This window comes from Acinonyx jubatus, chromosome D1 (assembly GCF_027475565.1).
Source record: "Acinonyx jubatus isolate Ajub_Pintada_27869175 chromosome D1, VMU_Ajub_asm_v1.0, whole genome shotgun sequence".
In the NCBI taxonomy this organism is placed as follows: Eukaryota; Metazoa; Chordata; class Mammalia; order Carnivora; family Felidae; genus Acinonyx; species Acinonyx jubatus.
Genome location: NC_069390.1, coordinates 295,503 through 320,312, shown reverse-complemented (window position 1 = coordinate 320,312; position 24,810 = coordinate 295,503). Strand labels below are relative to the sequence as shown.

The 24,810-nt window shown below is 49.8% G+C and overlaps 1 long non-coding RNA gene across 1 annotated transcript in view; it reads right to left on the bottom strand.

Moving 5' to 3' along the window:
- Positions 1-24,810, bottom strand: part of LOC113596792 (uncharacterized) — a 31,640-nt gene that overhangs the window by 3,271 nt on the left and 3,559 nt on the right. Inside the window, exon 3 of the long non-coding RNA XR_003417627.2 lies at positions 1,613-1,799. This is a non-coding gene — a long non-coding RNA (uncharacterized LOC113596792). The remainder of the gene's footprint in view (positions 1-1,612; positions 1,800-24,810) is intronic.

Below are 24,810 nucleotides of genomic sequence, written 5' to 3'. Positions count from 1 at the left end.
CGCAGAACGGGAGTTTACATTTTTTGGAATGCACACTTATGTGACAGTAGAAATCTGTGGGAATAACTAAATTCAGGTTGGTAGTTACCTTCAGGGCAACGATGCAGGGTGGGATCAGAGAAGGTGTTCAAGGGGCTCTGATCACGTTTTTAAGATAGGGTCAGTAGAGGGTGTTCGTGTTTTGAAAATGATTGTATGTATGAAAGATCCAATAATAAAACACATAAGTAGGGGCGCCCGGGCGGCTCAGTCGGTTAAGCGTCTGTCAATTTTGGCTCAGGTCATGATCTCACGGTTAGTGAATCCCAGCCTGGCATCAGGCTCCGTGCTGACAGTGTGCAGCCTACTGGGGCTTCTCTGCCTCCCTCTTTCTGTCCCTCCCCTGCTTGCTCTCTTTCTCTCTCAAAATAAGTAAACAGTAAAAAATAAAACACATATGGGGGTGCCTGGGTGGCTCAGCAGGTTAAGTGTCCGACTTCGGCTCAGGTCATGATCTTGCCGTCTGTGAGTTCGAGCCCCGCGTCGGGCTCTGTGCTGACAGCTCGGACCCTGGAGCCTGTTTCAGATTCTGTGTCTCCCTCTCTCTCTGCCCCTCCCTTACACTCTTGGTCTCTCAAAAATGAGTAAACATTAAAAACAAAACAAAACACAACACACATGTCTATGTTTCACATATATACGGAAACACCAAAATCTTAGGCATGTTTGCTACTGATTAGTAATTGGATTGTGGGTGACTTACTTTTGTTATTTATACTTATATGTGTTTTCTAAGCATTTTTTTCTGGAAAGTGTATTATTCTTATTACCTTAGAGATGGTTTTTGGGGGCGCCTGGGTGGCTCAGTTGGTTAAGCATCTGACTTCGGCTCAGGTCATGATCTCGCGGTTCCTGAGTTCAAACCCTGCATCAGGCTCTGTGCTGACAGCAGAGGCTGCCTGGGATTCTTTCTCTCTCTCTCTCTCTCTCTCTCTCTCTCTCTTTCTCTCATTCTCTGTCCCTTCCTCACTCGCGCTCTCCCTCTCTCTGTGTCTCTTTCTCTGTTTCTAAGCACATTTTTAAATGTTTTTTGGTTACAGGGATGTCCTGTCCCAAGCAGACCCCACCTTTCCACTTCCCAGCACTTCACACTCTTAAACCCAAAGCCCGGATACAAGTTGTCACCCAGGACGAAGCAGTGGCTGACCCAGTTTATAAAAGAGCTCTCTCCCCGCCATGCACCACTGGCCTTTAGGCTGTGGAGAATAGAGTGTCACTGGCGGCTTCGCCGTTTCCAGGATCAGAGAAACTTGGGAAAATGTTCCATGGGTTCCCTGACTCGCTGAGCGGAGCCTGGGGCCTCCTGGGGGTGGGCACACGAGGAGGCGCCAGCTTCTGTGCCGAGGCTCCCGTGGCGAGGCCTGAGGCCGGGCCAGCGGTGCTCACCCCCTCCAGAAGAGAAGCCGAGGCTCCGCCTCACAGCTTTTGCAGCCACAACAGGGGGCGCCTCATCTCGCCTCTAGATCGCACCTGTTATGTGTGTTTGTGGGTGTCTATTTCCCCTCAGTTATGAGACCAGAACCCTAAATTTACACACACACACACACACACACAGGAAATGTTCCCACCGTACCATCCCCCTCGTGTGGCTTTGAGCACCTGGCGTGGCTCACGTGGCACCTCCACTGGGGGCAGCAGCCGGGCTCGGAAGAACGTGAGTAACGGTGATCAAGGTGCCCGCGGGGCTCCCTTCACATCGTCCTGGGGCTACCAGTTTCCTTCTCTGTATTTTCAGTTACTCTGCGATGAGCTCACACCCCCTAGAAGACAAAATTGATGAAAACCGTGTCCAACGACTCGAAAAGAGGGTTCCGTGAGCACAGCGCCGGAAGGCTGGGCCCAGGCGGGCGGGTGATGGGGCCACGGGCGGTGGGGCCTCCACAGCCAGTCCTCCTCCGACGTGGGGGCTGAACCGCTCACACCGCTGCCAGTTCAAGCTTCTTGAGCCTCACCCACCTGCCACCGCGACGGGCTGTGACTCACGGGAGCGTCCTTGTCAAATTTCTTTCACGTCCGAGCGGTGGCCTCGGGCCTCTGGGTTTCCTCGGGGCCGGGCCCCCCCCAGTCTGCACACCCGAGGTCCACACGGCACCCCCCGTCCCCCGGTGCTGCATGTTCCGCTGTCAGGGCAGGTCGGCGAGAAACGTGTCCCCGGCCCCCTCATGCCCACACGACCTGCTCCTCGTTCCCTGGGCCAGCGAACGTCGTGAGTCCACTCACTGCCGCCACTGGAGCTCGGTCTCCTCCTTTTAACACCTTCCCTTCTGATGAGAGCGGAAGGATTTTGTAACAAGTCACTTACCGATGATGGGATGACTTCTACTGATTCCATCACTTACCTCCACTGCTTTTGTTTCATGTTTGATGGGTTTTTTAATCTGAACTTCTCACCGTTCTTAAATAAATACACGTGAATATAGCCAAGGAAGGTACCTTCATGCTTGTCCAAAGCGGGAGTGTGTGATATGGATCCTAACTCAGTGAAACACTCCAAAGACATCTTTCCGATGGCGACTGAAAGTGGGTTTTCCCAGGTCGCTTTCCCGGCTGCGCAACTGTGGTGGCTCGGATAGCACCGGGCCCTGGGGGGAAGCGGATCCCGGAGGAGTAAAATGACAGCGGGCTTCACGGGTTACGTCTCTTCAAACTTGACCGAAACGTGGCCATCAGGCTTTCTGCTCCTGATCAAGACAGGGTAACAGGGACTGTATCCCTCTCCCACCAGAAACAACTACGAAAACCTGAAAGGATATATGAAGGCATGGGACACCCAGGGACAAAGGACCCTGCTGGACTACAAGCGCACGAGGTGAGGCACAGGATGGCCCCTGCTCCTGCCTGGAGGAGGTTTCCAGCCCACGGCAGAGGTTAGAAAACCCACGCGGATCCCAGAGGCCTTCTTGGTTAAGGCGACAGAGCCTGGAGGTTGGGAGGCCAAGGAGGCTAGAATTTTGCTGTCGGTCAGCAAGCGTCTGCACAAAGTAAGGACTCGAGGCCCCCAGGGCCCCCTGAGCGTTCAGCAGCGCGCTAGTCAGCACATGCACGTGAGGAAACTGCCCGACTGGCCCAGAGAATCCAAAGGAATTGGAGGGAACGGTCCCCAGGGAACCCTCACGAGTTGCTGGGAATACTGCCTGTTCCCAACAGCTAGATGGGGACTCGCCATTCATGGGGCATCAGCGAGAACGTTCAGAAAGGTGTTCCCCTGATGGTGGGGAAGAATGAACCCGACTAAAGAATGCCCCAGCTCTACCTAACGAAGTATAAAAGGAACACGTGAAACAGTCAAACTGTTTTCAGGTCACTGAATTAAATCTTACAACAAAGAAAGCTGGGACAGAATGCAGAGCCCGGAAATAAGCCTGCACACATATGGTCACGTAAATTACGGCGAAGGAGGCAAGAATACACATGGTGGAGGACAGTCTCTTCAACAAACGGTGCTGGGAACACGGGACAGCCACCGGCAAAAGAACGAAACTGGACCCTACGTCACATCATACACAAAACCAACTCAGAATGGACGACCTCAAACCATAAAACTCCTGGAAGAAAACACAGGCTTAAGCTCCTTAGCACTGGTCTTGGCGACGATTACTGGATTTGACACCAAAAGCAAAGGCAACAGAAGCAAAACTAAACACGCGGGACCACACAAACCAGAAAGCTTCTGCGGAGCCAAGGAAACCGTCGACAAAATGAACGGACAACCTACTGAGTGGGAGAAGATATTTGCAAATCATGGATGTGACAAGGAGCTAATATTAAAAGGTATAAAGAATTCATATAACACAATAGCAAAAAAAAAAAAAAAACAAGCAGATTAAAAATGGGCAGAAGACATGAACAGACATTTTTTCAAAGAAGACACAGGTGACCAGCAAACACATGAAAAGATGCTCAACATCTCTCATCATCAGGGAAATGCAAATTAAAGCCACAGTGAAATATGACCTCACACCTGCCGGAAAGGCTAGGCCCAAAGACAAGCCGTATCAGGTGCTGGCGAGGATGTGGAGAAGGGAGCCTCGAGCACCGCTGGTGGAAGTAAAAGTTGGTGCAGCCGCTCTGGGAAGCAGTATGGAGGTTCCTCCAAAAATTAAAGACAGTGAGAAAACAGAGCGGAACTACCAGATGATCCAGCAATCCCATTTCTGGGAATTTATCCAAAGGAAATGAAAACACTAACTTGAGAAGATGTACGCATTCCACGTTCACTGCAGCACTATTGGTAACAGCCTGGACGTGGAAAGAGCCCAAATGTCCGTCGAGTGAGGACTGGATAAAGAAGTGGCACATACACACGATGGGATATTACTCAGCCATAAAAACAATGAAATCCTGCCGTTTGCCATGACGTGGATGGGTCTGCAGGGCTTCGCGTTTACGCGGACGCACACGCACACGTAGGACCTACTGCGCATGACTATGCGCTCAAAGACACAGACAGCGGAGCGGTGGTCGCCGGCTGCGAGGGGGCGGGGTGTGGGCAGACGGGATGAAAGGGGTCCGTTGGGACAAACCTCAGTTCCAGAATAAACGAGTCCCGGGGAATGTGACACGCAGCATGGTGACTCTAGCTAATAATCACATACCGTGCGTTGGAAAGTTGCAAAGGCAGAAAGTAGATTAAAAGTTCTCATCAGAAGAAAACAGTTTTTGTGACCAGGAGAGGTGATGGATGTTACCTAAATCTGTTGTGGTGATCGTTTCCCCATTTCCACATTTCCACAAACGTCGAATTGTTACGATGCACACCTGACACCCACTGTTTTATGTTAATTATATATCTGTAAAAAATGTACATAGCATACCCATTATTTTGTTATGTGCCTGTCACTCAATTAAAAATGTGAAATTTATGTTAATACATGCACTAATTATTTTTCACAAATCAATTCTATGAGTGTGTCACAATTTATATATTGCTTCATTAACTGATGGAAATAAATACTGTTTTTACTTTTTTATAGTTACCACAGAATTCTCCAAGAAACAGCAATGCTATTAAAAGAAAAGAAAGCAAAATGAATTCTACTGAGAGGGCAACTTGTATTATCTCCAGAAACCGTCTCTATATTGAACATAGCAAATTAAATCGCTCCACATTACAGGGGAGAAAAAAGCTGAATATACAAACATCTCCGGTTCTAGAACTGAGCCCCCATATGTACAGAAACGAACCTCGATGCAGCTCCTAACTCTTATACAACATTTAATTCAAAATAAATTATAAGCCACAGTAATATGAAAAATGTATTTTGAATTTACCTAAATGTACAACACAAAACTGTGAAACTTCTACAGTAAAACAAAAGTGACCTTGTGTGTAGACGCATCACCAAAGCACAGTCCCTGAAAGAAAAATTTTGCAAGTTAGACTCCATTAAAATTAAACATTTTGGCTCTGGGAATGGCAACATCAAAAAACTTTTTTGATGTTTATTTATTTTTGAGAGAGACAGAGAGAGAGAGCGAGTGGGGGAAGGGGAGAGAGAGAGGGAGACACCGAATCGGAAGCAGGCTCCAGGCTCTGAGCTGGACGTGGGGCTCGAACCCACGAGCCACAAGATCATGACCTGAGCCGAAGTCGGATGTTTAACCGACGGAGCCACCCAGGCGCCCCGGGAAGGGCGGCATTTAAAGAATAGAAAGTCACAATACAAAAAATACACACAAGTCACATTATCAGATAAAGGACTTGTTATCCAAAATGTACAAATAACCCTTAAAGCTCAAGTATAATAAAACAAACCACCCAGTAAAAGTCAGGCAAAAGATCTGACCGTGCATCTCCCCTCAAAGACGTGCACACACAAGTCAGAGCACGAAAAGATGCTCAGCACCGTGTGTCATCAGGGAGTTTCAAATCAAAAGGCCACCGGAGATGCCCCGACACAACTCTCTATCAGAATGGCTGAAATGGAAGGAACCCACAACACCGGCTGCCGGTAGGACAAGAGTGGGGCCTCTCTCACTGCAGGCGGGGGTGCAGAATGGTGCGGCCGCTGGAACTGAGTTTGGCGGTTTCTTACAAAACCACACATCCTCTTACCGTACAACCCAGCAATCACCCTCCTAGTTATTTACCCAACTAACTTGAAAGCTTCTGTCCACACAAAACCTTCACTGAACGTTGATAACAGCTCATTTATAATCGCCAAGAACTGCAAGTAATCGAGGTATTTTCAACAGGCGGATCGATAAACAAACCGTGGTCCATGCGGACAATGGACTGCTATTCGGGGATAAAAAGGAATGAGCTCTGAGGCCGCACGGACACCAGAGGAAGCCCACGTGCACCTTACTAAGCGAAGAGGCAAAGCTATAGAGATGCCAAACGGACCGCAGCAGCCAGAGGTCTGGGAGGCGGCAGAGCTGAACAGGTAGGGGGATTTTTAGAGCAGTGAAACTGTTCTGCAAATACTTTCCTTCAGATATAGGGCACCACACATTTCTCAAAACCCACAGAACTTTAACGTTCGCGAATGAAGGAAAGATCATTTCGGACGTCGGGGACCCAGGAAGGGATGCAGACGGTGGCCAGACTCTCGGGGTGTTACAAACGCGTGAAACCCCCTCACTGAAGGGGCAGGAGTCCGTAAGACTCAAGGCAGGGCACCCGCCCGCGAGCGCCGGGCTCTAGTTGACGAAGTTGTTCCCGGCGGGGTCGGGTGACCGGTTCTGATTCTGCGGCCCGCGTCCTGGAGTGGAACAACTGAGTACGTGGCTGGCGGCCGGTGGGAGCCCCGTACGGTCTCACCGCTGAGTGGGAGGTTCCAGGGGATCGAGGGGAGGATGGGCCCTGGGGTAACGGGTGGTGGTCGGAGACGTAGTAAGAACTCGTGTTTAGCTTAACGTAGGTACAGCTGGCTGCGCAGAGAAACCTTTCTCATTTGTGTGTTTGCACGGTTTGTACACACACCTATACAGTTGCCCCTTGAGAATGCACGGGTCAAGGGGTACCGATGCCCCCCACCCCTGTGCAGTTGAAGGTCTGCATATAACCTTTGACTTCCCAGAAACTTGACTAACAGCTACCGCTGACTGGAAGTCTTGCTGGTAACATAAACAGTGCATTACCATGTACTTTGCGTGCTGTATACAGTACCTGCTAAGTCCTTACAATAAACTAAGCCAGAGAATCAAATGTCATCAGGAAAGTTAGGAGGGCGACGTTTGCAGCACTGTGCTGTGGTCACTGGAAACAACCCACGTACACGTGGCCTGTGCGGCTCACACCTGCGTTGCTCATGGGTCAACCGTATCTCCTCACCCTAAAAGCAAAGAAACCCCAATAGCGAGCACACCTGGCCAGGTGGTCATGACGTAAACTCACGTGTGAGTGAGAAGGATGCCCCTGTGACTCAAAACTCAAGGGTTTCGAGTCTCCACCCCAGAAAGCCAGGACAAAGACCAGTCAAGTTCTTTATTATTCAGCGGGCACACAGGCACGAAGGGATCAAATGCTATTGGAAAAGTGGTGCCACAGCCTTGCTCGATACAAGGTCGCCATGAGCCTTCCGTTTGTAAGCACCGCCGTATCTGTGACGTGATGCAGGGTGAGGGAACGTGTAACACCGGGAGGTAACGCCTATAACACATGTGCAGTGCTGACATCCCAGAAGGAGAGGACAAAGATGAGGGAGTAAAAAATTGCTGGGGCGCCTGGGGGCTCCGTCAGTTAGGTGTCCACTTCGGCTCAGGTCATGATCTCCGGGTCCATGCGTTCAAGCCCCGCGTCGGGCTCTGTGCTGACAGCGCGGAGCCTGGAGCCTGCTTCGGATTCTGGGTCTCCCTCTCTCTCTGCCCCTCCCCCGGCCACACTCTGTCTCTCAAAAACAAATAAACATTTAAAAAATTGTTGAAGAAATAAGGGCTAAATATTTTGATGAAGCCCAGTAACCTCCAGCAGCGCGAGGAGAGAGCGCCACACGGGGGGCACGTCTTACCCAACCTGCCAACAGCCACAGGCACAGGAGAGTCCTGGAAGCAGCCACCAGAAAGAAGCAGACGGGGAGGAACCTGCAGGGACCTAGGGCCGCGGGCCAGCGCCACTGGCTCCCACCTCTGTCCGGGAGCAGGGCAGTGACCTGGCCTCCCACACCCCGTGGAGACACCCTTCAGCGACGAGGATGAAATGCGAACATTTTCAGAGGTCAAGGTTGAGAAGGTGTCTCTGGGAGGCCTACGTTCCAGGACACACTCGGGGAAGATCTGCGGGACATCGGCAGCAGATGCGGCATGCGTGGGGTGTGCGCGGGGCGTGTCCGGAGTGTGCAGAAGAACGTGAGCAGCACGTGCACGGTGTGTGGAAGGGCGTGCACCTGCAGACGGGGAGCCCCCGAGCAGCCGGCTGTGGACCGAGGGCTTCCCGCTGGTTGGCTGTGAACACGAAACCAGCCTCTGCTCCTCCAGCAACAGCCGCACTGCCCGCCTCTCTGGGACCACAGTGGAGGCTGCATCTCAATAAGCCTATGGAACCTTCCAGAACTCGCAACAGCCTGGGGTTCTCGCTCAGCCGTCTCCCAGAAAGGCTCGGGAGGACTGGGCTGTGCCTCCGCCCGCAGACCACCCGGTGACGGTGACGACAGGGCCTACTGGGCTCCAGGCTTCTCATCCATCCCTGAGAACAGCCCCAAACCTGCTGGCGCTCTCCTGCTCGTCCCAGGCCACAGCCTTGTCCTCAGCAACACAGAAGCTGAAGGACCCAACTTCTGGGCCACCGGAGCAGTGGCCGCGGCTGGCTGGCCCTGTGACCTAGCCAAGTCACAGGACGCCGGTGGTCTGCGGCCCCTCAGATGCCCACGGAGCAAGGAAACGAGAACAGAGTCACAGCATTCAGGGGTCAGAAGTGGGTGTTCCTGGCATTAGACGGATTTCTGTGACAAAGGGCACAGGACAGACCCAGGGCCGTCCTGAGGGCGGCTGCTTACAACTGGACCACGACGCAGCGCTCTGTCTGAGCCTTGGGGCGCCTGGAGCCCAGACGCTCTCGCCTGCAGGGGTCTGCACCCAGCTCACCCCAGAAGTCCTCAGCCCCCCAGGCCCCCCAGCCCGCCTGCCCCCTGCCCACAGTGCAGAAAGCAGACGAGAGCCAGCCAGGGGGATTTCGGGTTTTCCTGTTGGTCCTATTTCCTGTCACTCTGGACTGGGGCTCTCGGACTCTCTGCTGAGGTCCAGACGGCAATATTTGGGGCTTTGGGGACCACACAGGCCCTGTTGCGTGTTCTCCAGCTTTTTGTCTTGTTTTTCTGCAGCCCTTTACAGTGTGAAACCCATCCTGGATTTTGGGTTGTGCAAAGATGGCCCACGGTGGGCTTGGCTCCCCTGCGGGAGGCCCCTCCCTCGGGAGGGGTCCTGTGTGAGGTCCCCAGCAGCCACGGAGCTGGGGGTGGGGATCACGTGGGAGGAAGGGCAGCTGGCAGCCAGAAAGGACCTTGGGGGCGCCGCACACATCGGACGTCTACACTGACTTCAGCAAGGCGGTGCACGTCCTGACCCTCTCCTCCGTCGCTCTGTAAAACCTGTGTGAGCTGCCGACGCTTCGCGGGGCTGGGTTTCCTCTGAGGACGCGGTGGAGCCGAGTCCTTCCCGGCAAGGACAGCCCGCGGACAAAGCTGTGCAGACGGCCTTGGCCACTGCGGCCACGGGAGTACACTAGGCCATCGGAATCACAGAGGGGAGCTTCCCGCCTGTGGCTGGCGCGCCTCAGGGCCAGTGCGGGTCCAGGCCGGCTTCCCCTGCAAGATCGGACGGAATGCCAGCCGTCCCTGAACTCCCAGGGTCTGCTCTGGCAGGCAGGTTGTGAGACAGGGTTTTACCCCCTGCCCGTGCCTCTTCGCCAGAGTGAGCAGGTCAAGGGCCCATCCTCGTCAGAATCCACAACAATGTGAGCGTGTGGAGAAAAAGGGGACGGTCGCGCACTGGTGGCGGAGTGTAAGCCCGTGTGGCTGCTGTGGACAACAGTGTGGCGGTTCCTCCGACACTAAAACGTGGACTTGCTGCAGGAGCCAGTGAGTCCGCTTGTGGGTATCTACCCAAGAAAACCAACACCCTAACTGGAAAGGACATGCGCCCCCGAGGCTATTGTAGCAGATGTTACAGCTGCCAACTTGTGGAAGCGGCCCCAGTGCCCGTGCGCAAGACGAATGGGTAAGAAGAGTGGGAGACGGAAACGACGCAAAATTACTCAGCCGTAGAAAGGAAGGAAATCCTGCCATTTGCAACAACATGGATGGACCCCGAGGGCATTATGCTAAGTGAAATACGTGGGACAGAGAAACACACATACCGTATGCTTTCACTCATGTGGAATCTAAAGAATCAAAACAAATGAACAAAGAAAAAAGACTTAAATGCAGAAAATAAATGGGATGGTGCCAGAGGGGAGGTTGGGGGAGGGGGATGGGCAAAACAGGGGAGGGGATGAGGCCGTGCAAATGCCCAGCTATAAAATAAATGCAGCACAGGGGATACAGTCGATGATACTGTAAAAACTCTGTACAGGGACGGATGGTGATCACACACCTATCCTGTACACAATTGTGGAATCACTATGTTGTCCTCCTGGAACTATGTAACATTGTGTGTCCACGTAACTTCAATAAGAGAAAGAAAGAATCCCCAACAGTGGGATGCTTCTGTCTCTCCAGAAGAAGGAACTGAGACCCAGGGAGGGGGCAGGGGCACCAAACTGCTGGGCAAAAATGGAATAGATTTTTTTCTGATTGTAAAAACAACAAATAGCAGACAACTCACATATGGGCTCGAATGTAGACAGAGGTCAAAGGGACAGCCCAGGGAGGTCCCTTGGTGTGTCTGTCAATTGTGTGTGAGCCCGGAGTACGACAAGCTGAACATGAATGAGGGCAGACACTTCGGCCTATTAAAGGAGTCGGATTTCAGGTAAGGAAAGGAAGAAATAAAACGAAAGAGGCTCAGGAAAACGAGCTTCACCATGAAGGGAGACAAAGTCAGACGAGAGAAACGGTAACCCCTGCCACAGATAACCAGGCTAGTCTGAGGCACAGGCTTCAGCGCGTCTGCACATACGTGTGACCTTGAGGCTGCGTGTGGGGGACACAGCAGATACGCAGCAACCCCTTGGAGGTTCTCTGCACAGACACACGGGCCCCGCAGAGGGAAGGGCAGCAGGCACACCGCTAACGGGCTGTAAACACACTTCGCATTTCCTGGAAATTATTCCATATCAGGACGTGCAAAGCTACTTCATTCATTTTTTTTTTTATGTTTATTTATTTTTGAAAGATAGGAAGACAGAGAATCCCAAGCAGGCTCCACACAGTCAGCACACAGCCCGATGCGGAGCTCAAACCCACAAACCACGAGATCGTGACCTGAGCCAAAATCAGAGTCAGACGCTCAACCGACTGAGCCACCCAGGCGCCCCGTGAATTGTTGTGTAAAGCCAAATGATCTTCAGGTTTACTCGACTGATGTTGATGAAAGCAAATCTCCCAACAAAGAGTCCAGGGCCAGATGGCTTCCCAGGGGAATTCTACCAGACATTTAAAGAAGAATCAATATCTATTCTTCTCAAGTTGTTCCAAAGGACAGAAATGGAAGAACTTCAAACTCCTCCAAGGCCAGCACTACCTTGGTTCCAAAACCAGACAGAGACCCCACTCGAAAGGAGAGTTACAGGCTAGTACCCTTGATGAGCATGCATGCAAAAATTCTCAACGAGATACTACCAAATCGAGCCCAACAGTACATTAAAAGAATTATTCACCATGATCAAATGAGATTTATTCCTGGGCTTTGGGGGTTGTTCAGTATTCACAAATCAATTAATTTCTTTTATTTATAATTTCTTTTATTAATGTGATACACATTAATAAAAGGATAAGAACCATATGATCCTCTCAATAGGTGGAGAAAAAGCACGTGACAAAATACAGTATCCATTCTCAATAAAAACACTCAACGAAGTAGGATTAGATGGAACATACCTCAAGATCATAAAGGCCATATAAAGACCAAGAGCTAATATCATCCTCAATGGGGAAAAACTGAAAGCTTTCCCCCTAAGGTCAGGAACAAGACGGGATGTCCACTCCTGCCACTGCTGTTCAACATAATACTGAAGTCTTAGCCTCAGCAATCAGATAGCAAAAAGAAACAAAAGGTATCCAAACGGGCAAGGAAGAAGTCAAACTTTCACTATTCCCAGACAACATGACACTCTAAGTAGAAAATCCAAAAAGTTCCACCGAAAAATTGCTATAGCTAACACATGAATTCAGCAAAGTTGCAGGATATAAAATCAAGGTAGAGAAATTGGTTGCATTTCTATACACCAATAATGAAGTGGCAGAAAAAGAAATCAAGGAATTGATCCCATTTGCAACTGCACCCAAACCCACAAGATACCTAGGAATAAATCTAACCAAAGATGTAAAAGATCTGTATGCTGAAAACTACAGAAAGCTTATGAAAGAAACTGAAGACACAAAGAAATGGAAAAACATCCCATGCTCGTGGATTGGAAGAACAAATATTGTTAAAACGTTGATACCACCCAAAGCAATCGACACATTCGGTGCAATCCCTATCAAAATAACACCAGCATTCTTCACACGGTTAGAACAAACAATCCTAAAATTTGTATGGAACCAGAAAAGACCCCGAATAGCCAAAGCAATCTTGAAAAAGAAAACCAAAGCAGGAGGCATCACAATCCTGGACTTCAAGCTGTATCACAAAGCTGTCATCATCAAGACAGTATGGCCCTGGCACAAGAACAGACACCCAGATAATGGAACAGAATACAGAACCCAGAAATGGACTCACAGATGAATGGCCAACTGATCTTTGACAAAGCAGGAAAGAATATCCGATGGAATGAAGGCAGCGTTTTCAGCAAGGGGTGCTGGGAAAACTGGACAGTGACATGCAGAAGAATGAACCTCGACCATTTTCTTACACCAGACACAAAAATAAACTCAAAATGGATGAAAGACCTAAATGTAAGACAGGAAGCCATCAGAATCCTCGAGGAGAAAGCAGGCAAAAACCTCTTTGATCTCGGCCGCAGCAACTTCTTACTCAGCACATCTCCAGAGGCAAGGGAAACAAAAGCAAAAATGAACTACTGGGATCTCATCAAAATAAAAAGCTTCTGCACAGCAAAGGAAACAATCAGCAAAACTAAAAGGCAACTGACAGAATGGGAGAAGATATTTGCAAATGACAGATAAAGGGTTAGTATCCAAAATCTATGAAGAACTTCTCAAACTCAACACCCAAAACACAAATAATCCAGTGAAGAAATGGGTAGAAGACACGAATAGACATTTTTCCAAAGAAGACATCCGGATGGCCAACAGACACATGAAAAGATGCTCAACATCACTGATCATCAGAGAAATACAAATCAAAACCACAATGAGATACCACCTCACACCTGTCAGAATGGCTAACATTAACACTTCAGGCAACAACAGATGTTGGCGAGGATGCGGAGAGAGAGGAACCTCTTACACTCTTGTTGAGAATGCAAACTGGTGCAGGCACCGTGGAGAACAGTATGGAGGTTCCTCAAAAACTAAAAATAGAACTACCCTATGACACAGCAATTGCACTACTAGGTATGTACCCAAAGAACACAAAAATACAGATTTGAAAGAACACATGCACCCCGATGTTTACAATCACTCCTGATTTATGGAAAGAGCCAAAACGTCCATTGACTGATGAATGGATAAAGATGTGGTTTATATACAGAACAGAGCATTACTTGGCCATCAACAAGAACAAAATCTTGCCATTTGCAATGATGTGCATGAAGCTAGAGGGTATTATGCTAAGTGAAATAAGTCAGAGAAACACAAATACCACATGATTTCGGTCATATGTGGAATTTAAGAAGCAGAACAGATGAACATACGGAAAGGCAGGGGAAAAGAGGGAAGGAAGAGGCTCTTAATGATAGAGAACTGAGGTTTGATGGAGGGAGGTGGGGGGGCTACATGGGTGATGGGTATCAGGAAGGCACTTGTGATGAGCACTGGGTGTTGTGTGTAAGTGATGAATCACTGAATTCTACTCCTGAAATCAATACTGCACTCTGTGTTAACTCACTACAAATTAAATAAAAAACTGAAAAGGAGAAAAGCAAAAAAACAAAAAACCCCTCAAAATAAAAGTTCCTAATCTGAAACAATGTTCTACCCACAGCAACTCATACAAATTCACTGAGTCCTTAGTATCTTTCATATCTTTTTGTTTTTTTATTTTTTAATGTTTATTTATTTAATTTTTTTTTAATGTTTATTTACTTTTGAAAGAGAGAGACGGAGCTCAAGAGGGGAAGGGTCAGAGAGAGAGGGAGACACAGAATCTGAAGCAGGCTCCAGGCTCTGAAATGTCAGCACAGAGCCCGGTGCGGGGCTCAAACTCATGAACCGCAAGATCATGACCTGAGCTGAAGTCAGATGCTTGACCGACTGAGCCACCCAGGCACCCCTTTGTTTATTTTTGCGAGAGAGAGAGAGCATGAGCAGGGGCAGGACAGAGAGAGAGAGAGGGAGACACAGCATCCGAAGCAGGCTCCAGGCTCTGAGCTGTCAGCACAAAGCCCCACACGAGGCTCGAACACACAGAGTGTGAGATCATGACCTGAGCTGAAGTGAGACGCTCAACCGACTGAGCCACCCAGGCACCCGTTTCATGTCTGTTTAAAAAACGTTTTCATGTTTTATTTTTGTATTTTTAAAAATTGCAGTAATAAATTAACATAGTGTCATTGTTAAATATTCAAACAACCCGAGTAAAATAATACCACCCTCAAAGATTGCCTCCGCGCCTGCGCTCCGTCCTTCCCCGGCCCCACACTAGTCTTAGAAGCAGGTGCCGTGGGAACGGCGGCTGCGGGCCCGGAGCGCACATCCGCCACCAGCCCCATGCCCCTCCCTGCTGCTTACGCACGTGCGTGTGTCTACACGCACACATGCAGGCATCGCCTTCCTGTACAGACCACGACCCCGGTCCTGTCCCGTGACGTGGCTTCTTCACTTCCCGTGTGCTGCGGGACGGTGTTCCTCATCCGTAATTGGCACCCGGGACTCCCTGTTACAGGGTTGCCTTGACGTCATCAGCGGGGCCAGCCTTCTGTTGGCTCATAGCTCCTCTGGTGCTCACCTCGGAGTCCCAGGCAAGAAGGCGACAAACCGTGTCTCCCCGACTCCCCGACCTTCAGCTTCTCGTTAGCCTCTGCCAGGGAGGCACCAGCAGGAGCTAGGAGGCGGAAGGGAGGGAGGAGCCGCGTGTCCCGCTCCTGGCCGGGCTCTCAGCCAGAGGGCAACAGGCCTGCCGGTGACGGGCCCCCAGCACGGGGCCTCCTCCTGCAGACCCGCAGCGCCCGAGGGGTGCTGGTGCTGGGTGCCGCTCAGCTCTGGGTAGTGCCTCTGCCTCCCTTTCTCTCCTCCAGCTGGTCCAGCCTCTTTGCAACCAAGGCCATCACGCGATCCTCCTCTGCTCGCTAAGTAACACCTGAAGGGGCTCTCCTTCTCAACGCCGGGTGCTGGCACACTGACCACCCTGCTGCCTCTGGGCATCAAAGCTGTTCCCAACTCTTCTCTGGTACCGGCAGTGAGGTCATGAACAGCCTTCCGTGTCCTTCCTTAGGACAGACCCCCCGCCCCCCGCCAAACCGAATTGCTTATAAAAGTACACAGGAGTTGTGGATTTTGACGGATGCTGCCGAGCTGTCCTGTTCGGGCCGGTTAAGCGTGGACTCCCACCTCATCCAGGGCCCGACAACGGCAGCTCCCCAGCCTCTCAACCCCAAACAGCGACAGCCTTTGAAATTTTAGCTGATGAGCAAAAGGTCATGTGTTACTGTGGTTTTAATTTGCATTCTGAGCACCAGTAGAGGTGAGGGCCTTGCAAAGTCTCTCGGCCAATCACATCTCTTTTGTGCACCGTGGCTTAGGTCTCGTTGTCCTTTTTACATGGTTGTGTCATACTGCTTTATAGCTCTTAGTTGGTACTCTGGAGACCAACAGTTTGCTGTTACACATGTTGCAAGTATTTCTATCTGACTGGTCGTGGGTTTTTAATTTTTTACTCGGCGGCATCAAAGATTTTAACTTTTATTTGGGCAAATCTGTCCTCTTGCCCTCTACTGCTTCAGGCTTTGTATCTTGCTTGAGAATACCTTCCAAACCCCACAGTATAAAAAACATTATCCTGTCTCGTCTTCTAACTCTTTTTAGTCTCGCTCTCCTGCTGCCGTGCTGGCGTGAGGAAGGGTACTATTTCTTTCCGAGGTGGCTCCCCCGTTGCCCGTCACTGTTCGAGTGTCCAGCCTTCCCTCATGCGGAAGGCCTTTAGCATGACCCAAATTCCCGATACACAGAGACCTGCTAGATCCTCTGGTTCCGTGACACATTTCTTCCCAAGGTGCTCATTTTATTCTCCTGTCTCCATTAATTGAATCGTGCAACAATCCAAGGGCATATTCATTACTTCTTTTTAATATTTTTATTTCTGAGAGAGAGTGAGACAGAGCACGAGCAGGGGAGGGGCAGAGGGAGAGGGAGACACAGAATCCGAAGCAGGTTCCAGGCTCCGAGCTGTCAGCACAGAGCCCAATGCGGGGCTCGAACTCACAGATGGCAAGATCATGACCTGAGCTGAAGTCGGATGCCCAACCGACTGAGCCACCCGGGTGCCTCTGTCCAAATGCACTTTAGACGGCATATTCCTGACTTGGATTTCCTGGCCAGAGGGGGAGCATAACAGAGGAGATGCCAGAGTGGAAAGAGGCCAATCAAAATGCTTTAATTTGACAAAGTTTACAACATGTGACAACAGAGCCATTCTGGGTCTATTCTGGGGCCCCAGGGGGACTAAGCGAGTGAGGGGTACCGAGCCCCACTGGCTTCAGGCCAAACCGACACTCTCGCCTGGCCTCCCTGAGCCACGAGCAACTGGCCCCGGCCCCCATGATGAGCTTTCCCTTCTGGCTGACAGTGAAGGACAGGCCCGTCCAGGAGTCAGCTCTGGGCCTACTCCCCACAGGGTTAAATACGCACCAGGTCGTGGTCAGTCTCTACCCAGCTGTCTCAAAGGCCAGTCGGCTAAATCTCTGGGTGTCTCGTGGGCATCCCCAAATCACCACACCTGAAGTAACTCTACCCCACCTCAAGGTGGCTTTGCTTGGCCCTCCCACTCGGTAAACTGGAGGGCTCCAGAGGGATAGGGGGTTCCTAGGGGGATGAGGTGGGGCTCCAGAAGGACAGGGGGCTCCCAGAGGGAGGAGGAGGAGGAGTAGCTCCTGGGGAACAAGCAGGGCTCTGGGGGGGATAGGATGGCTCCCAGGGGATGAGGGGGGGCCCAGGAAAGTGGGGGGATTTGAAGGGATGGTAGGGGTTCCAAGAGGATGGGGCTGTGCCCCAGAAGCCCACCAGGGCACCAAGGGGAAGCCGGTGGAGAGTGCCACAGGCTCCAACCCAACCAGGCACCCAACCAGGGTGCCACACTTGTCTCCGCCTCCATTTCCTCTTTCCCATCCTGAGTTGGGGGGATCCATGGCTTCATGAGGTCCCCTGACCGACCACCACAGTGATGCTGCACCGAAACTGGAGTGGTCCACCTGTGCAGAGCACCTGCACCCTGGCAAGTGGCAGCTCGGAGCAGATCTGATTTTAGTTGGGACAGTAAATCAATGTAATGTTTCTTACATGTCGGTGTCATTAACACCTTCAGTAACTCCTTGTGTCCTGAACGGAAAATTTAATCCCCTTTCTGGTCTCCTTTCCAACCTAAGAAGTTGGGTATGAGCCAACTCCAGCCTAGATACCTGGGGTCTACTCTGAGTTGCTAACCCTAAATCAATAACTCCCAAAGGTATAAATGATGTGAGTCATATCTATTTCTCAGAAATACCTACTTCTGGGCCTTCCAAGGACTTAGAGTATAATCCCAAGTACAGGTTGCATTTTGTAATCTTGAAATGAGGAAGGTGGTCCCATAACTGAGATGGTGAGTAGAGGCTCAGATAAGCCCCTGAGAATTAGAGCTAGGCACTGGATTAAGACAAAATACACAAACCTATTAACCTGCTACCAAGTCAGTGAGGAACTGTGAGGGTAAGAACCAGAAGAAGGCTCAGCCCAAGAGATAAATCACCAGAAGCATCTGCTGATTCAGAAGACAACAGCCAGCAGGCTGACTGGAACTTTCTACAGAATCCCAGGGATGTGAGAAAAGAGTGGATTTCAGGAACTGTGCTGAGGAAGACGGGCCCCACTACATTCTCCAGGCTTTGGGTTGGGTCCTGGAAGGGCTACACCCCAGATCGAGAGTAAGCAGGGACCGGCCATGGTATGAACTGGAGCTCAACCTCCAAGTGACCCCAACTCACCACCAGGATTAGGATGACCCAGGGATCACCGGCACTCCTGGCCTAATGGTCTGCCCTGACAGAAGACAGGTTATCTGATGCATCAGCCGATCATCGGATTCTCTAGGATTTCTTAAGTAGGAAATATACAACACTCGATCAAAAGTAATTTGGCATACCAGGACATAAGATGTGATGACAAGGAACAGGCAACAGAAATGACCCAAGAGAGACGTAGATGCTGGCATTATCAGATAAGGACTTTAAATAACTGTACTTAACGTACTCAATCAAGTACATTGTCAAAAGACAAGATTAATTTGGTTAAGGGGAGACCTGGAAACAAAACCAAAAAAGTAAATGGAAACTCTGAAAGAGAAAAACAGAATAACTAGATTTAAGGACGCAATGGATGGGGTTGACAACAGATTTGATACAGAGAAAGAGAGAATTCGTGATTTAGAAGGCAGGTGAAAAGAAATTACCTAGACTGAAACAGAGAGTCAAAAGGATACATACTCTAGTAAAGAGTGCAAGAAACATGTGGGACAGAGTGAAAGGTTGGTCACACATGTGATCAGAAAGAGAAGGGGCATCCAAAATATCTAAAGAAATAAGAAATCTGAGAATTTCCCCACACTGATGAAGGGTATCAAGCCGTACATTCTGGAAGCACTATGAGCATCAAGATGGACAAACACACACTGAGGCACAGTACAACAAAACCTCTACTGAAAATAGAGGGATTCTTCCAAACACCTGTGAAGACACGCTATCTTCAAAGGAGTGACAATAAAACGGACAGAAAGTATAAAAGCCAGAAGACAATGAAGTCACATTTTGAGATCGCTGACAGAACCGCCAAGCTATAATTCTATACTCAGCAAAAATATCCTTCAAAAAGAGAGGACATACAAAGAAATTTTCAGAAAAGCAAAAACTCTGGCAGAATCCATCACCGGTAAACTCACGTCAAATGAAATACTAGGGGTTCTCCAGGCAGAAAACAAAAAAAACCCCAGACGGAAGTAGGAAGATGCCAAGATTGAAGAGCAACAAAATTCTCAATGAATACTGACTGCATGAGTTAATAATAATTAATTATTATTCACAGATAGAGACAAAATGCCCTAAGGTTCCTGTATTGTCCAGGAAGTGCTGAAGTATATACTTCTATTAAGCTTTAATAAGTCACAGACGTACATATAATCTCTCGGGTAACTACTAAAATAATACTAAAAGAATGCAAAACTACCGAACCAGAGAATAATTTAAAAAATCCAGAAAAAGGCAAAAGAAAAAAAGAGAGAGAAAAACAGAAACAGAATAGGCAGATACAACAGAAAGCCCAAAATATATCAGTGATTACATGTAAACAGTCTAAATTTTCCAATGAAAAGAGAGATCATCAGACTGGGAAACCCCACCAAATGTCAAGTACATTGTGCTTTCAAGGAACACCTTAAATGAAAGAATCTAGAAATGTTAAAAGTAAGAGAATGGGAAGGAGCATACCGTGTAAGCACCATCCCCAAAAAAAGCTGGCATGGCTGAATTATCCAACAGAATCAACTCTGGGACAAGCCTCACAAGAGAGAAATGTCACCGCTGGATCATAGCCGCAAAGTCAGGAGATGCACGGGGGAAGCTCAGGTGCACAGCCACGGTCACAACCACCCCAGACAGCTGGCTGGCAAAATGGAAGGCACAGTCCCTCCAGGGTTGCCAATACTGTTGCCGACCACACTTGGCTAAACTCATAGCAAGAGAAGCCAGTAACTCAAGGGACGGGTGGTCAGAAAAGAGACAGGGAGGGGAGGGCGCTTGTTGGGATGAGTACTGGGTGTTGTATGGAAGCCAATCTGACAATAAATTATATTAGAAAAATAAATAAATAGGTAAAGTCAAAAAAAAAAGAAAAAGAAAAGAAAAGAAAAGCGAGAGGGAGAGATTTATTTTGGGTGCTGGCAGCGAGGGGAGGTGGCGGCTCAGGCCTTACCACCCAACCTCTCTGCCAGCAAGATGGACACCTCCAGTTTCACAGGGAAAGGTTCAGGGCAGGCAGGGAGCGCACCATCAGGGCAGGGTCGGTTTGTGTTCAGTGTGTGGTCATGGCTTGGGGAGGGGACACGTGAGGTGTGGTCTTCTAGGCATTCCACTGACATCAGGGCTTTTCTAGCCTGGTGGTTGGAATGTTCCAGTCACTGCAGAACATCCTCATCAATGCCTCAACAGAGTGCAAAAAGAAATCAGAAAAATGGGTTTCAGTCCGAGCATGAGTTAAGTGGTCTTGTCTGTGTGTGGTTTTCACTGCTGCGGTTGGTTTGTTGTTGAGCAGGAGGGCTTGCTAACAGAGAGGGAGCATCTCCAAGGAGAAGGAATCTCTTTGCTGGGATGCTAAGATGACTTCAAACATGGCGCTCGTAACACAGTCTGGAGACAGAAGAGCACAAACCTAACAGAACTGAAAAGAGACACACGACCGTGGCCAGAGGGCCAACACTCCTCTCTTAGCAACTACTCGACGAGACAAAAGAATCCACGAAAGGTGTAGATGAACGACAACAACAACAAAAAGATTAACAAACCTGACACGGCTGACAGTTATCTTACAAAAACCGTCCCAGGAAGAAACAGAAAAGTCTGGGTAGTTCTAGAACTACTAAAGAAAGAGCATCCACGATGTAAAAACTTCCTACAAAGAAATAAAAGAATTCACTAACAGATTCTATCAAACATTTAAGGAATAATTAACACCAATATTACACAAATGCTTTGAAAAGACAGAAAAGGGGAAACATTTCCCAACTAACTTTGAGAGGCCACAACAACCTTGGTACCGAAACTGCAGTCCCCTCCCACTCAACAGAAACGCTCACATACATTCAGCAAACGGCACGTACATTCACAGCAATGCGAAAACCTACTGGTTTGGAAAGAGTCGTACACCAAGAAGGAATGGGTAGGTAGAGTGTGGTTTGTCCACGCAGTAGAAAACAATACAGTGTGGACCACAGACCACTGCCGCTCACAACGAAATGATGGCGGTTACTCACACAGCTGTTCAGCAAAGAAAAGATATCATGCAATATATAATTTATTTTTATTAATTTTTTGGTATTTATTTTCGAGAGAGAGAGAGAGAGAGAGACACAGCATGTGAGTGGGGGAGGGGCAGACAGAGAGGGAGACACAGAATCCAAACCAGGTTCTGGGCTCTGAGCCATCAGCACAGAGCCTGATGTGGGGCTTGAACCCATGAACTGTGAGATCATGACCCGAGCTGAAGTTGGACGCTTAACTGACTGAGCCACCCAGGCACCCCAAATTCCATTTATATAAATCTCAAAAACAGGCAGAATGAGATCAGAAGAGAGGTTATTTGAAACCCCCGTGCCTTTGCATACACTTTGCTCCGTACCACGTTAGGTATGGAGGCATCAAATACCTCCTGTACGAAGCCGCCTGCCTGGCCTCACCACGGTAACTGACCAAGGCCTTTGGTGCTCACCACGGCACAGCTGTCCCACCAGCTCCTGTGGGCAGGCTCTTGTTTTTAATGTTGTTCGGTTCTCAGAGGCTGGCTCAGGGTCCGACCCGGGGTCCTATAGGAATGTCTAATCCTTGTAGTGTTTACGTGCAGGAGGGAGGAGGTCACTCCTGCGCCCACACCACCCTGCCAGCACGGAACGCAGGACTCTCGGAGTGCGCACTGCCCCCCGTGACTGGCCTGCTTCCTTACTACAGGACTGAAATCAGCTCCTTAAAGCCCAAATCTTCTCCCTCAGGGCAAGGAGCTGACCAGGGTATGCAAAGGCTCCCCTACCCCTGCTTCAACGTGAACTTCCTCCCGCCAAATGACAGAACTCAGCCCGTAGATCAGAGGGTACTCTACGGAAAGTGGAGAACACAACCCGGCCGGCCCTCTCTAGCGTAAGGTGAAGGCTGTCAGCTACGTAACTGCTCACACGGGAACGCAGAGCAGCCGCAGATCCAGCTCAGTTCTCAAACACCCACTACCTCGCTCTGAATGGCTTCTGTCTCACCGCGGGGCGAGGTTGGGGAAATCCAGCGTGCTCCCTGCGTCCACCACGTGCACTTTTCTGTGTCTTGTGTTTCAATAAGCAAGGTATTTTTCTAACGGAAAATGTTTACGAAAGTAGAAAAGCCACAGGGGCCCCACCCAAAGACGCGTCTGGTTAAGCGTGTCTGACTGCTTGGCTGGTGGCACTACAGTCTCTTCGGGATGGCATCTCAGAAACACACACTGGGGTCTCCCCCCTCAGCCCCTCAGCTCCTGTTTCCTGAGACCCTCTATGTCGGGACCCTGCAACGGGTTCGAGGAAGTGGCAAGAAGAATCCAAAGGCTTTCTACTTCAGGAAACATGGAGTCTGGTGGGGACAGAGGCATAAGGGTGGGAGCAGGTGGGAAGGGGCCAAGAACTCATGTCCATCGGACGCCTGTCTGGGGCTGGATCGAGAAGACAGTGCACGCCGGAAGCGGACGAGAGTGGTCACCTCCAGGAGGGACGATACGAAACTGCAGCCGGGGTGCCTCTATGCAGCAAAGATCCCGTGGCAGCTGAACTCAGTTTAAGAACGAAGATAAAAGACTTAGCTGGGAGAATCAGGTGAGTTCAAAAATAAAGACCTAAGTCCCGGTGAATCCCACGTGGCCCCCTTTGTCTGGGATGCACGTGCGGTGGTGACCTTCGAGTTCAGCTTCACTGGTCCTCACAGCAGCCAAGTCCTCACATCCGCATGGATGTCACAAAGGGGACCAAACAGGGCCAAACCCTTGTTTTAAACAGTTTTCTTTATCCTTACAAGAATTTCAGGAAACAAATCTAAGAGGTTATGGCACAGAAAAGAATAAAATGAAAGCAGACCATTTTAGCAGCTTTCCAAAAATGTGACTCTTGTGGTAGGCAAGGGAGCCACTCCCACAGTCAGCCTGGGAGAGCCGGTCCGGTGTCCTGGGATGAAGTCGAAACCTCACACCCAGAGTCCAGCTAAAGGGCCCTGTTTCTGCATTGCACACTCGCATAAGCAATGTTTAGAGCCCACGCGTGTGTGCACTGACCTGCATTACGTCACGGAACCCGCGCCACGTGGAGGGAGGTAGCTGGTGGCACTAGTGCCCACGTGAAAATGACCAAGCTTAGAGGTGCACAGTGTCTGCCCGTGGTCACCACGGGGCAAGGTCACACCCAGGTCAGCTGGTTCCAGGCCCTGGGCTCAACCATCTCCTTTGAAGACAACCAGTGGAGCAGTTTAATAAAATGCCAAAGATCAACTCTGACACATAGTTCCCTTATTTGCAAACCTCATCTGCCAAAATGTCAATTCTGAGAAATGGGGACTAGTCCACAACTTATTCATGGATAAGCACCCGAAACGTAAGTTGTAACATTTATGGACTAAAGTTCGTGATGTCTATTCCTGTAAGAACATTTCTGATCCCCGCTCAGACATGTACTCACTTTAGGCCCAATTCCAACAGTCTTAGACTATTATTTCCCAATAAACACAGAAATGAACTAAAACAGAGACAACAAGACGGGTACATCTGGCACCAGCACGTCATCTTAAGATATCACGTGAGTATCACCGTGTTTCGGCAAAAACAACTGCCCAGATTTCTTCTCCCTCCTCCAATCCACCCAGCTTTGTAATACCTGTAGGGCATCTGTGACCCCTGAGGCCTTCACTGCTGCCCCACGTGTGGCTCCAGGTGGCAGGCCTTGGCCTTGCTTACCCCTCCTTCCTCCCAGGCCCCTGCGGAGGTGCTGGCTCACAGAAGGTCTCCCAAAGTTTGCCGAAACTAATTTTAGAAAAGTTCATCAAGGTCAGTATGCTATGTCTGTAGAACAGGAAGTGCGTAGTATAATTAAATAATCAATTTATATTAAAACTGTTAAAATAAAATTCTGGCGCTTAAGGAGTAAGTTCTCGAGAAAAGCCAGTTTTCTCCTGAGCACCCTCCCATCCCTCTTGCTCCGGGAGCCGGAGACGGCTTCCCCTACCAGCCTGTCAAGCACAGCTGCTTTCTCTCCTGGAGGGCGGGTCCCTGTCCTCCTTGCTCCTGACTGCTGCTTCCAGACCTTTCTTCCCCTCCTCCGTAAAACTCTCAGCTTTCAATTTTATGCCCCCGGTTGAGCGCCACTTGTTTCAGTCTGTGGACACCTGGCCACGCCCCTCATCAACCCGTAGTCCCGTAGGGAACACTCCCAGGCCGGGCCTCGGCTCCCACGGTTCCCTCCACCAGGGATTTCTGCCTGGTCTGCTCGATGTCCAACCCTCAGCACCTACAGCACGGCCGGGCACAAGGGGTTATATAATAAACATTTATTGAATGAATGCACTTGAGTGGGGCACAGAATTAGAACAGCTCTTGA